Source organism: Anastrepha obliqua, chromosome 2 (genome assembly GCF_027943255.1).
Source record: "Anastrepha obliqua isolate idAnaObli1 chromosome 2, idAnaObli1_1.0, whole genome shotgun sequence".
Taxonomy (NCBI): domain Eukaryota; kingdom Metazoa; phylum Arthropoda; class Insecta; order Diptera; family Tephritidae; genus Anastrepha; species Anastrepha obliqua.
In genome coordinates, this window is record NC_072893.1 from 36,751,362 (window position 1) to 36,764,012 (window position 12,651).

The window sequence follows — 12,651 nt, forward strand, 5'->3', positions numbered from 1 at the left end:
ATATGTTGGTATTGGCCTTACAATGGCTGTATAGGACCAATCGGATAGTTTTGGTTGGAGACCCCATTTTTTACCCAACATTCTCTTACACGTGTAAAGTGCTATATTCGCTTTATTTACCCTGTACTCTGCGTTGGACTGCTGATGGGTCTCAAATCTTTCGGTGTATCATGACCGCGTCTGCCAGCTTTAGGAATAAAAATCACCTTAACACTCCTCCAGCTTTTTGGAATATGTTGTTGTCAGTACGATATAGTTACCGGTGGTCTTCGTCTAACTCACTAAACGGTGGACCCAAGAAACGTGCTGTTTCTACAGGTTGGGTGCAGAGGGAGACGGGTGTTAGGTGAGTAGGTTTGATGGGGCATGTGAAAAGGTGGTTAGTGTCGTGCGTTGCGCCTTCACATGTTGGACATATGTTGGGTATATCGGAATCAATTCTGGATAAGTAGGAGTTTAACCTGCTACAGTATCCAGAACGTAATTGTGGCAAGGTTACGCGCGATTCTCGGGGTAGCCGAAGCTCTTCGTCTTGGTTCGGTTGGGGGTTGGAATCTGATGACGACATTCAGAGGTCGGGAGTTTAGGAAGGTGGCAAGTGTCATTCGATGAATGTCTTTCAGTGTTTGTCTGTATACTGTTCGGTGCAGTAGTTGTAAATGAGTTTTGTCTGGATCTCGTCAGAGTAGTTGAAGAGGTGCCTCCTGACGTGCTTGGGAGGTGGCTCAGGTTTTAACAAGTGTCTGCAGGGGTGATACCTTCGGTAGCACTCAAGGAGAAACTGCTTGCTGAGCATTTTATTGTTGTGCTCCTTGACAGGGAGCATTGATACCTCTTTGTGTAGGTGTTGCATCCTGTGGGAGGCATCCTGTGGCTGTCCTGATTGTAGTATTTTGACATTTCTGGAGCTTTATATACTGCGAATCACTAGTGCCAGGCGGCCAGACGGGCTCAGCATAATTCAGAACCTAAATATTATATAACGAGCAACATTTCATTGTATTTGCCCCAAGTACTGTCGGCAAGTGATTTGTGACGACCTTGTTGCGGTTTTATACCCTAGTGGCAATTGCGGTCGTGTACGCAGAAAAGGGGGATTGTTTACTGTCGGTATTGGTGTGCCATAGACCTTGACCTTTAACTGTAGTTTGACCTCCTTTGTTTCGTTCAGGTGGTAAAGAGGCTTATCGTGGATTTAGTGGGGAAAGTTGAAGATTTCTCGAGTGTCAGCTGCTTAGCTGTGCTTTTCTTATTCGTATTTCGTAGTAGGGAGAGTTCTATGGGCTCCTCCTCCAGTCACCATAATCTCGAGTTCAATACAAGGGATATGGTAAACTTTCTGCAGCATTTTCTATCGTCCAGCATCTCGTGCTTAAGCATTTTCGTCTCTCATATTCTTTGACCTCCGATAATGCTTCAGTATGACTTGCGCTGTTCCCCATCCCGTGCCGGTTTAGCATCGATGATAGGGACAACGTTCTTTCTTTTATGGCAGTGTTTTTAATCTCACTGGCAAATGACCGAAAAATGATTCGTAGCAGAAATGGTCGTTTTGTTTGTTTGTATTGCAACTTGTTTTGGGTTGCTCGAAGTGGAATAATTCGCGCTCGTTGCCACAAGTTGCTCTTCTTAAGTCCTCAGCTGGTGATTAGGTGGAAAACACTGAAGACGTGACTGTTATAACGCAATCAACTTGATTTCGATTTTTTTTTTTTGTTAGAGTTTGACTAGTTGTCGATATTCGATCATACATTTGATTAAATAGTCTTTTCAGTACTTCAATTCACTGCTGTTTTCTTAATGTCCCAATGCCATCTTGAGCGACTCACTGGAATGTAAGTTGATAAGAATTCCACTTCAAACGTCACTGCCATAATGATAATGGCAATAGTGCTTGTTTGGAGCACGAATACCTTCCTCAACATTAACCTTAATCAAATTAGTCGTTCGCAGATCAAATCGATAACCGATTCAAATTCGATGAAGTGTTCTTAATATAATTCACATATATTGTATATGTATGTATATTAGGGTGCCTCAATACAAAAACATTGCAGTTTTTCCACCGGAATTATAAATATTTTTATATATTAATTTAAGACGTCTGGCAAAAATTTTTCGGAAAACAATTTACGTGAGCTGGGCCGATTTGAAAGTACCTACAAAAACGATATTTTTTTATAAAAACAATACTTGTTTTTAAAGAAATGAAGAGTTTAAATTTCAGGGGTCCCACTGGTTTACAGTTCGAAAATGTTGGGTATTTTCAGCAATTTTTTTTACAATAAAACAAATGAAAAACAATATTTAAAATTTTTAAGCTTTTTATTTAACCACTTTTACATAAAAAAACGAAAAAAAATTGTTTTTAATTTTAATCATATTAAAAATTACGCTGAAGTTTACCCTTCGGAAAAATTGGGACATGGACGGTGTTGTCCATTTTGGCTCTGCTATTTATCTGAAACCAAAAACCAACAACAAATATTAATCAGTATGTCTGTAGCGATGTCCCGTACTACCATAAAAAAAATAAAATTTGACAAAATAGCGCGGTTTTGAATTTGACACTCTAAAACTCGAATAAAAAAAGTATGAAATAATGGAAATAATAATATGATTCTAGTACGGGCGATAGCCATCGGTGTTGTGAACAAAATATTAAAATTTCAGACGATTCGGTTGAATAGTGTTTTTTTTTGACAACATCAGGCCGAAAAAAGTCGTTTCGAAGTAAATGAGTTTAAAGTTTGAGGTACAGGAGCGCGCGGACAGTTCTCTACCTAGTTAATGGGCTCTAGAAGCTATAATATTGGGATTTCCACATGAAAATTTAACAGTTTATTCTTCAGATACTTCTTCTATAATAATTATTCTTTTATTATAGGTTTTCACCTGTTTTTCTTCACACAATTACATAGTTATAAATCCGAGGCTTTGTGTGGTTCTATGACCAATTTTTTCATATTAGTAGGTTGCTAGTCTGACTAACAAGTATTTCTCCTTTACTTGTTGGTCCACGAGAGGTATTTTATTTCCCTCTTACCATTCAGCCAGCAGACTATGTAGTAGCCTAGTCCGCCGATGAGCGTTCCCCTATCCGCCACCTGGGGACGCGCCCGATGGGGGTTACAAGTTCCCCGCATGGGATAAGATACTATACTTTCGAAATATCGAAAAAATAAAAAATTGATTTTTTAAATTTCTAGAGTCCCCTTAACAGGTCTGCATTTAAATGTTTACAAATTTTAGCAACAGAATCAAATTAATGAGATTTTTGATGCTATTTTTGAAAAAAAAATATCAATTTTCTGGGGTGATATAATTAGCCTTTCCAGTAGATATAAATGAAAATAATCGTATTTTTATAGCTTTGCCAAGGAAAAGGTGTTCTAAAAGTAGTTCCATAAAAATAAATTGCAAATTTATAAAATTGAAGCATGTTTATTTCGCATTGTTAGTTTTTGATATTTACTGCCTCCGTGACTATATTTAATCATCTCTAACCGGACTGACGAAAGACGAACGAATTGTAATGCATAGGTGGCGATTTCCCTCTGCATCTATTTGGCTACTTTTATTGTAATTTTGCGGTGGCGATAGCCTGCTACCTACTTTCCAGTTTATGCAAATGTTAATTAGGTACGTCTATCAAAAGCATTGCGAGTGGATTAGGTTGGGATTGCTGGTGTATAACCAAGTGGTTGACGATTCGTCAGGCCATGATCGGCCTCTAGTACTGCCCGGTTATATTCTTCATATATCTGCTGGATATGAAAAATATGTTACAGAAAGTATCTTAAGCAACTCATAAAAGAAAAACGGCCGGAATGACTGAAGAGAGGTATAATAAATTGAGTTTCCTACAAAACGGTTGGCTTTACGCGGCTGTGAAGAGTTATGACAGCGCTATATATAGGCGACATTGCTCGTTACTATTTATGTATTATAGATATATGCAGTCATTTCTAGTTAGCGTCTTAATTCTTGTGAAAGTATCAATATTTGACTTTATAATGGGACAACCTCTAAAAATGAACATTTTTTCGTGGACTGAATACGCAAACTATTGAATTATTTATTTGAAATCAAGATGTAAATTCAAATTCGAAAATAATTCAATGCTTCCTGCTTGGTAATGAAAACTATGAATAACTAAATGTATAGCTAAACTATTACATAACGTGGATAAAATATACCAAATGCGATTAAAGAACGTGCCGAAGAAAATATGTCAAATACCCTGCAGGAAAAATACCACTTGTTCACTAGAATACTACCAGTTCACTATTCAGCTCAATTAGTTTGTGCTCTATCTTTTTGCCACTTTAGCAAAAGATTTTCTTAACACGTGAATATCCCAAAAACCAATTCGAGTCCAACATGTTAAAAAAACGCATTTTAAATTATTCTATTTTATAAGAAAATTTATAACTATAAGAAAATCCTAAAAAAATTAAAACAAGTTCTTAAATAAACAAATCACCGAGGCACTTATTTTAGTTGGTACCTCCTAGGTAGGTGAAACGGTTGAAGCACCTGATATCTACAACCAGCCATAGCTTTTGAATCAATGAAGAAGATTGATGGAATTTAGGTTGGCAGACTGCCTCAGGCTGTCGAAGAAAGGAGCACCCAGTGACCTTAATCATTTGGCTAAACCAAACCCGTATATTTACAGAGGAAGTGCTCATTAGTCTTCTTCTCTGAAAGGTCCCCCCAGCTTCTGCAATTGAAATTAAATGGTAAATCCAGCTTTTCTGACTGAGTGCCGATCGTCCGATGTCCGGTAAACACAGCTACGAGTTTGGAAATTGAATGACGTGGAGTCCTTGGAGGACTTTCTGAGTTCTGCGGCTCTTGTACTGTGGCCCAAGGGCTTTCAAAATAGCATACGAAGAAACATTGCTCCATCTGATCGTTGCTTTTCTGAGAAATAAGTTGCGCAAGTCATCTTTAATGAAGGTAAGGGGGTGCCGATGACCGGATGTTGATATCTCCCTCGCTCGGCAGATTCTAGGAAATATATAAATTGGCTGATTTAGAGAAAACCCCTGCACTGACTTCCGATTCTATCTAGGAGTCGGTAAGACAGAGGGAACAGTCTAGGTATAGATTTCCCCCTACTGCCTATGGACGGACCAATGCGTCTCTAATTGGTGTCCAATGAGTCTTTAACTTTCTAACGAACTTTTTAAAACCAACTAATATGAAGACAAATTGATCATACCCAACTAGAAAGTTTCCTATTCCCTACCGGGTATATCCCTCTACACCTACACATACTCGTATACTATATACATCCACAAAGGACGTGCCATTAAATTTTCTCTTCAGCTATCTACAAGTGCCGACGTTCTTCTTAAGCACATAGATGGTCGGATAAGTGCAAACGTACTTGTACACACACACTCATACAAAAGTATTTGTACAAGTTATTAATTCATTGAATTAATTTTATTTTTAAAAAAAGCTAGCGGACTTGTGTCCGCTATTGACTTTATTTAACTGAATCCAACTTAAGATTAATTACATTATTTTTCTTACTCCTACATTACACCTATTTTTGGCCATCCATATGCTGACTGTTGTTGACTCGTAAATATGCTGACTGTTGTTGACTCGTATTGATTGGTGATTTGCTGATTGATACATTTACTAACTTCATGTAAATGTTCGTGGAGTGCTGATGCAGCGTCAGCGGTTATGACGGACTCACCGGATGCATTATCGGTGCCACTAACCCATGGGGTTATTGTCCAATTCGAGGTTTTGTAAAGTGTGGTGTTAACTCTTCCCCCTTTAAATGTGATCGTCCTCGATCATTAATAGATTGGCAAATTGTTAAAACTCACATATGTTGGTATGTGATTTTTTCCGCTTGGCAGGTTAACTTCTTGGCTCGTTATGGGTTGTACTGGCTTCATTATTTCTTTTTCCACATATTGTATTTTCACGGACCGTTTTCTTAAGAAGAAAATGAGTATTATAATTATTAGGAATGCTGCCGTTGTTAAACTACCGACAGAGAATGTCGCCTTTTGGATAGAGTTAATTTGATGCGTGTTTTTTATATGCAGGTCTTTCAAAGCTTCTAAAGAAAGTAGTTCTATGTGCTCTTTTTCTAATGGAGTTGGCTGTAGTATTGTGGGTATGGCTTCGATCGGTCTTGTTTCAAAATTTTCGAATAATTGACTGTTTATTTTTATTGTTGAATTGTAAAATATGATGACATGAGTACCATTGATTTTTTGGGGTATTTCGTCAGCTACTAGTTCGCCGTCAAATTGATTTAGCAATATAACTCCTCGTTTTATTTCTTCTACTGTAGGGACGTGATGGCCATTTGTTGTTGAACAAGTCGAATTCAAGCTATAAATAATCCTAGTTATACATACATCTTTACTTAAATCTATTAAATTAGTTTCTTTACAAATCGTTAGATCATTATATCTTTCGCATTCATTTTTTATTCCGAACAGTGCATCTTTTCCTTTAAGTATTTCTTTATACTCAGTTTTGATTATAATATTGTTTGCTTTTTTTACTGGTCGTATTATAATTCTTTTAAAAATTTCTTTTAATGTTAGAGGTATTTTTACCATATATAAAATTTCCATATCCTTACTTAATACGTTTACTTTCGATATTTCTAATGCTTCTTCGGCACTTTTGAATGGTATTTTTTCCTTTTCCATTTTATTAATTGACAATTCTATTTCTTTTTTACTTAATATTACTGAATTCAATATATTTTCTTTCGCCCATTGGATGGCATATTTTATATTTATTAATTCTTCCTTAATTAACCTAATCCTATTCTGCAAATTGATTATAATTTCTGTTATTACATTGTCTTCTTTTCTAATGGTATTTACCATTCTATCAACTATATTGGTTATATTATTTATTCGTTTTTCAAATAGTTTATTAATTACTACTTGGTCATTATTATTTTCATTTAAGTTATTTAAATTATTTGTAATTATTTTCAAATCCTCGTGGTCTGGAGATCCGGCTATGTATTTCCATGCCGTTCCCAGTATATCAATTGATCTCTTCGTTTTATAATTTGTGTTAGAAGGTTTTAGTGCATTTAGGATTTCAAAGGTTTGAATGGTTTCGTGTTTGAGGAGAGGATATAGGAAGTGGTTGTTAGGGATTTGGTGATTTATCTCTTCGTATGTTTCTGTCAAAAATTGTTCGTATTTTCTTAAGGGGGTATTCTAGTCTAGAAATTTGAAAAAATCGAAAAATTTTTTTTTCAAAATTCGATAGTCTACGTATTCAAAAATATCTCCCTAAAAGGATTTTGCAAAATTCGAATTATTTTCGAAATTACAACTATTTTAGTGACGCGACAGCTAGACTGGTTTGAGCGGACGGCGAAATTCAAACGCCTTTTTCTCAAAACTCCTTTTGCTGAGGTGGTTGACACGATATCTGAAGTTCTATCTGACCGATCCCTTTGAAATTTGGTGAGAATCTTTTTCATACATCTCTTTATCACTGGAGCATTGGATTTTGAAAAATTTTAATTTGAAGTATTTTTAAAAAATTCGTAAAGGTCAAAAAACAGGGGTAAAAAAAATTTTTTTTTTCAAGTAGGCGCCATTTTGTGAATTTTTATTTTTTTTTTTCGGCCGAGGCTCAAGATTTAGCGACATCTTTACTAATTAAGAATTTTCTTTGTTTGTTCGATTTAGATCACTACAAGGGTTGGAATCATGTCAACCAGGGAGCACTGTTTGACTAGCAACCCCTACTTCACCGACCTGTCACTGGATGAATTTTTGACTTTTTTTTTTTTTAATTTTTTTTATATACCTTAAACATCAATAAATATTATATAAAAAAATGGATAGTAAAAATGTTTTTAATTTTTCTTTTATCCTAGTTTGAAAAATACCCAAAAAGTAGGGCTCTAGACCAGAATACCCCCTTAAGTCGATGAGGTGAATAAGTCTAAATGTTCCGTCTTGTATTTTCGCTTGTCCGTCGTCTATTGTCACTAGTTGAGATTGACTATAGTCTAAAATTTGAACGTCTGATGAAGAAGTAGTGATCGTGATGAGAAGAATGAAAAGTTTGTAATGGTCCATTTTACCTGCAAATTTAATTAAGTTTTTATTAGGGATTTATGGATTGTTCTTCCTGTTACGAAAGGTATTAAATATAATGTATTTATGGGTGCCTTATCATGACTGTTTGATATTATTTTTATGTACGACTCGGCCAGTTTTAGTCTTTACTGTCGTGTTGTAATTCTCGGCAACTATTTCTTTTCGATACCTAGCTGACAACTTGTTTCCTAATCTTTTGTTTATTTTAACGAATATTTCCTCTCCCTTTACATATTCCTTGGGAATAGATCTATTTTTGTTGTGGTACGCAAGGTCAGTAGCTTGTTTTTCCGAGAGTTTTTTCACTGTTTCTTGCCTGTCTTTTTCTAGCAATTCTGGGTTGCTACTAACTCTTCTACCAAAGAATATTTCCATTGGTCTTTTCCCTGTAACTGTGTGAACTGAAAAATTATATTCTTTTACTGCTCTTTCTAATAATTCCTGGAATGACCGGTGTATTTTTTCGCATTGTAGACAACGCATTATTTCTTGCAGTGTTGAATGGAATCGTTCGACCTGACCGTTAGAGCAACTTGTGTATGGAGCTGTTCGAAAAATTTGTGTTCCGAACTCATTTTCTATCATGAACTTAATAGATTCTGAATAGAAGGATTTTTCGTTGTCCATGACCAACGTTTCAGGAATGAGTGAAAAGAGAATGTCTCTTAGAGGTTGCCGTATGTCTTCTGCCGCTCTGGACTTTATGGGCTTTGCCATAGCGTATTTAGAAAATTTATCAATTGCTGTTAGCACTAGTTCCTTTCCCATCACAAATATATCTAGGTGAACTATCTGACCGGGCCAACGTGGTATGGGTGTTGGCTGGATTTGGGGTTTCGTTGGGTGGCGATCATACTTGTTTTCTTTACAAATTACGCATTTTTTTATAATTTTTTTAATTTTGTTCGCCATTGAGGAAAATAGTACCTTTCAAGAATTTGAGTACGATTTTCTTTACAGTTCCTGTGTGCTCTGTCATGCACCCTGATTATGATATCCTCCTGTTCTTCTTTGCTAATTATATCGTCCACCATTACTTGGGTAAATCTTATTTTGTATTTCAGGAAGTGTAATGGGTACAACTCCTGTATTTTTCCCATAGTTTGTTCGTCTGTTTTTATACAGTTTATCACTGATGGATTTAAATATCTCTTCAAAATGGAAATCAATTTCTCCTCGCAATAATCTTGTTCTGTTATAATATGACGGTGGTACGTGGGAAATATAATTTTAAATTGATATGATGACATTACGTCTCTATTCAGAAATATTTGATTCTTAAAGGCATTTATAGGTGACTCAACACCAAGGATTAAATTATGAGCCGAACTTTCGTCTGAGTTCGTGACTATTGATAGCGTGTTTAACTCTTGCTCCGTTATCCTAGATAGAGCATCTGCTACAACATTCGCCTTTCCTGGCTTATAGAACATTTCGTAATTGTACTCTTCGAGTATGGCCTTCCATCTCTTCATTTTACTGTTGTTATTCTTATTGCTTAGCGCATAGGTTAACGGCTGGTGGTCTGTGAATATTTTGACCTTAACCGACCCATACAGGTAATTTCTCAAAGAGTTCAGAGCCCATATTATAGCTAACATTTCCTTTTCGTTAGCCGCATAATGCTCCTCCGTTTTATTTAAAGTTCTAGAGATAAATGATATTGGTCTATCATTTTGTGAAAGGACTGCACCGATAGCAAAGTTTGAGGCATCTGTTACTAGCTCAAAATCTTTACTAAAATCTGGGTAAGCAAGTACTAAATCTTCTGAGGTGAGTGCATTCTTTATTTTGGCAAAAGATTCCTTAGCATCATCATTTAAACTTATTCGTAATTTTGCGGATTTGTTTTTGGACGTTCGTCCTCCCTCCCCCCTTAAAAGGGATGTCAGGGGCTTAGCAAGTCTTGAGTAGTCCTTGATGAACCGCCTATAGTATCCTGACATGCCAAGAAAACTACGAAGCTCTTTAAGGGTTTGTGGTTCAGGAAAATTTTGTATAGCCCTAACCTTTTCCTGATTAGTTTTAATCCCATTGGGGGTAATAACGTAGCCTAAGAAATCTACTTCTTTTTTGAAAAACTTACATTTGTCTAATTGCACTTTCATATTGGATTCTTCCAAAGCTTTGAATATATTTTTTATGTGTTTAAAATGTTCTTCTTCGGATTTACTGAAAATAATGATGTCATCTATGTAAACATAGCAGCATCTTCCAATGTATTCCCGTAGGATATCGTCAAGCGTACGCTGGAAAATTGACGGTGCGTTTTTTAGGCCAAACGGCAGCCGTGTGAATTCATATTTTCCATTATTTATGCTGAACGCAGTTTTTTCCATATCAGATTTTTTTAGTGGAATCTGATGGAATCCACTTTTAAGGTCGAGAACTGAAAAAAAATTACTAGTTCGTAGTTGAGAGATGACTTCTGAAATCTCTGGAATGGGATATCTGTCGGCAACTGTGATGGAATTTAACTTCCTATAGTCTATGACCATTCTATATTGTTTCTTTCCAGTTTGGTCTGGTTTCTTAGGAACTATCCATACCGGAGAATTAAAAGGAGACCTAGATGGTCTTACGATTCCATCTTTTAGAAGCTTTTCTATTTGACTCTCTACTTCGGATTTTAATGAAGCAGGGTAAGGGTAGAGCTTCGTGTACACAGGCGAGTTTGTCGTGGTTCTAATTTCGCCCACTACTCTAGTTGTATACGTAAGCTTTTCATCCGGTTCTGAAAAAAGGTTACTATATGTATTTGCAATTATTTTCATTCCTTTCTTTTGTTCGTTTGACAAATTTTCCTCTGCAATGTTTATTGCATTTACACATTGCGTCGGGAGTTGCTTAAGGTGTACTTTGAAACCATTACTTAATACCATAATATTTTCATTGGTATAGATAACTGCCCCTATTTCCCTAAGGGTATCGTTCCCCAGAATACCATCGAATGTTTTTAGAGAGGGCATTAGGTAAAATTTTATTTTATTACCTAACTTAAAGAGTTTTACAAATGTATGCTCGCTAATTTTTATGTCGCCTACTATTGACCTGGCAAAAAATGGATTTTTATTTGCTATACGCTTACTCACTAATTCCGGCTTAACATAATTTTTGCTTGATCCTGTATCTAATAAAAATTTTAGCGTCTTTCCGCTCTCCGTCTTTACTTCAAAATATGGCAACGAAGAGCTTATCATGCTAAAAAATGGATGTCACTTGGTTCGCCAAAGTGCTTATCCTCATCTAACTGTTGTTCGTTTGTTATTCCAGTCGTATTAATATGATACGTTCTCTGATTTTTTGCTTGTTGATGATTACCGAATTGTAGTGGCCTTTTTCCAAAATGTTGGTTTGGTTGTGGCCTATTCATATAATTCATTCTACGAGAGTGCATGCTTGAGTCCACTTCCATGGGTTCTGGCTTTGGCTGTGGCCTAGGTGGACGAGGAGGGATCGCGTTATTTTGTTCTCGTTGGTTAAAAAATAATTGCCTTGGTTGCGGAATATAGGCTAATTGTGGGTGAAATATTGGTTTCTGCTGTTGTCCAGAGTTTCGTTTTGAGTATTGCTGTGAAGGTGGTTTCCATCTTCCGTTGTAAGCATGGTTCGAGCGAAAGCTTTGATTCTCCAGCTTGAGACAAAGGTGGAGAGCCTGTGGCAAGTCCACCGGTTCTCTGATCCCTAAGAGGCGAGGCAAGTCGCCATTTAAACCCCTAATGAAGGTGTCGAGAGCTTTGTCCCTATATGCCTTTGTCAGCAGAGTAAGAGATTCATTACCCATTTCAAGACATCCTAATCTATTCAATATTAGTGAAAGATGTGAGTACACTTTTTGGTAAAATTCTTGGATGCTATTACTACCCTGTACCAGAGTTGTCATCTGATATTCCAGAGTAGATAGGTCACGTTTGTCCCCATAATGTGTGATTAAACATTGTGAGATTGCACTCCAATTTAACGGTGTGTTATAAGATTCTAGCGCTATGTCAGCGTTACCTGTAATTTTATTTCTGATTACACTCAAAATTCCGTAATATTTCGGCGTTCCCTTTATAGGTTCGTATATTGTCAAAATTCTGTCCACACTTTTCTTCCACGAATTAAATTCTCCTGGTTGCCCAGAGAATTCTTTTAAAGATTTCACGACGTCCGGTATTTTGTCCATATCATTTAGATTTTCCCCCGTCTGTCTATTGGTTGGTCCCTAATATTGGCTAATCCAGCGTTTGGATTGAGAGTTTCTCGGATAGCCTGAAGTCCTTGGTTTCTAAAAACGTCCGCCGCTATATCCGAAATAAGAACTCTTAAATCGTCTAAACTCAACTGAGCATTTTGCGAAGTATTGGGAGCGGAATTTGAGGGAAGTGTGGGGGGCCTTATCAAATTATTCGGATTTGCCATTTTAATAAAATACAAATTTTAACTTAAGCACAAGATAAAGGCGTAATAAGTTTAAAAGGATACTTAAATATTGTTTTTACAATTCTTAATTAGATAGCTTACAGAGCTGCTCTCGTTCTGGTGT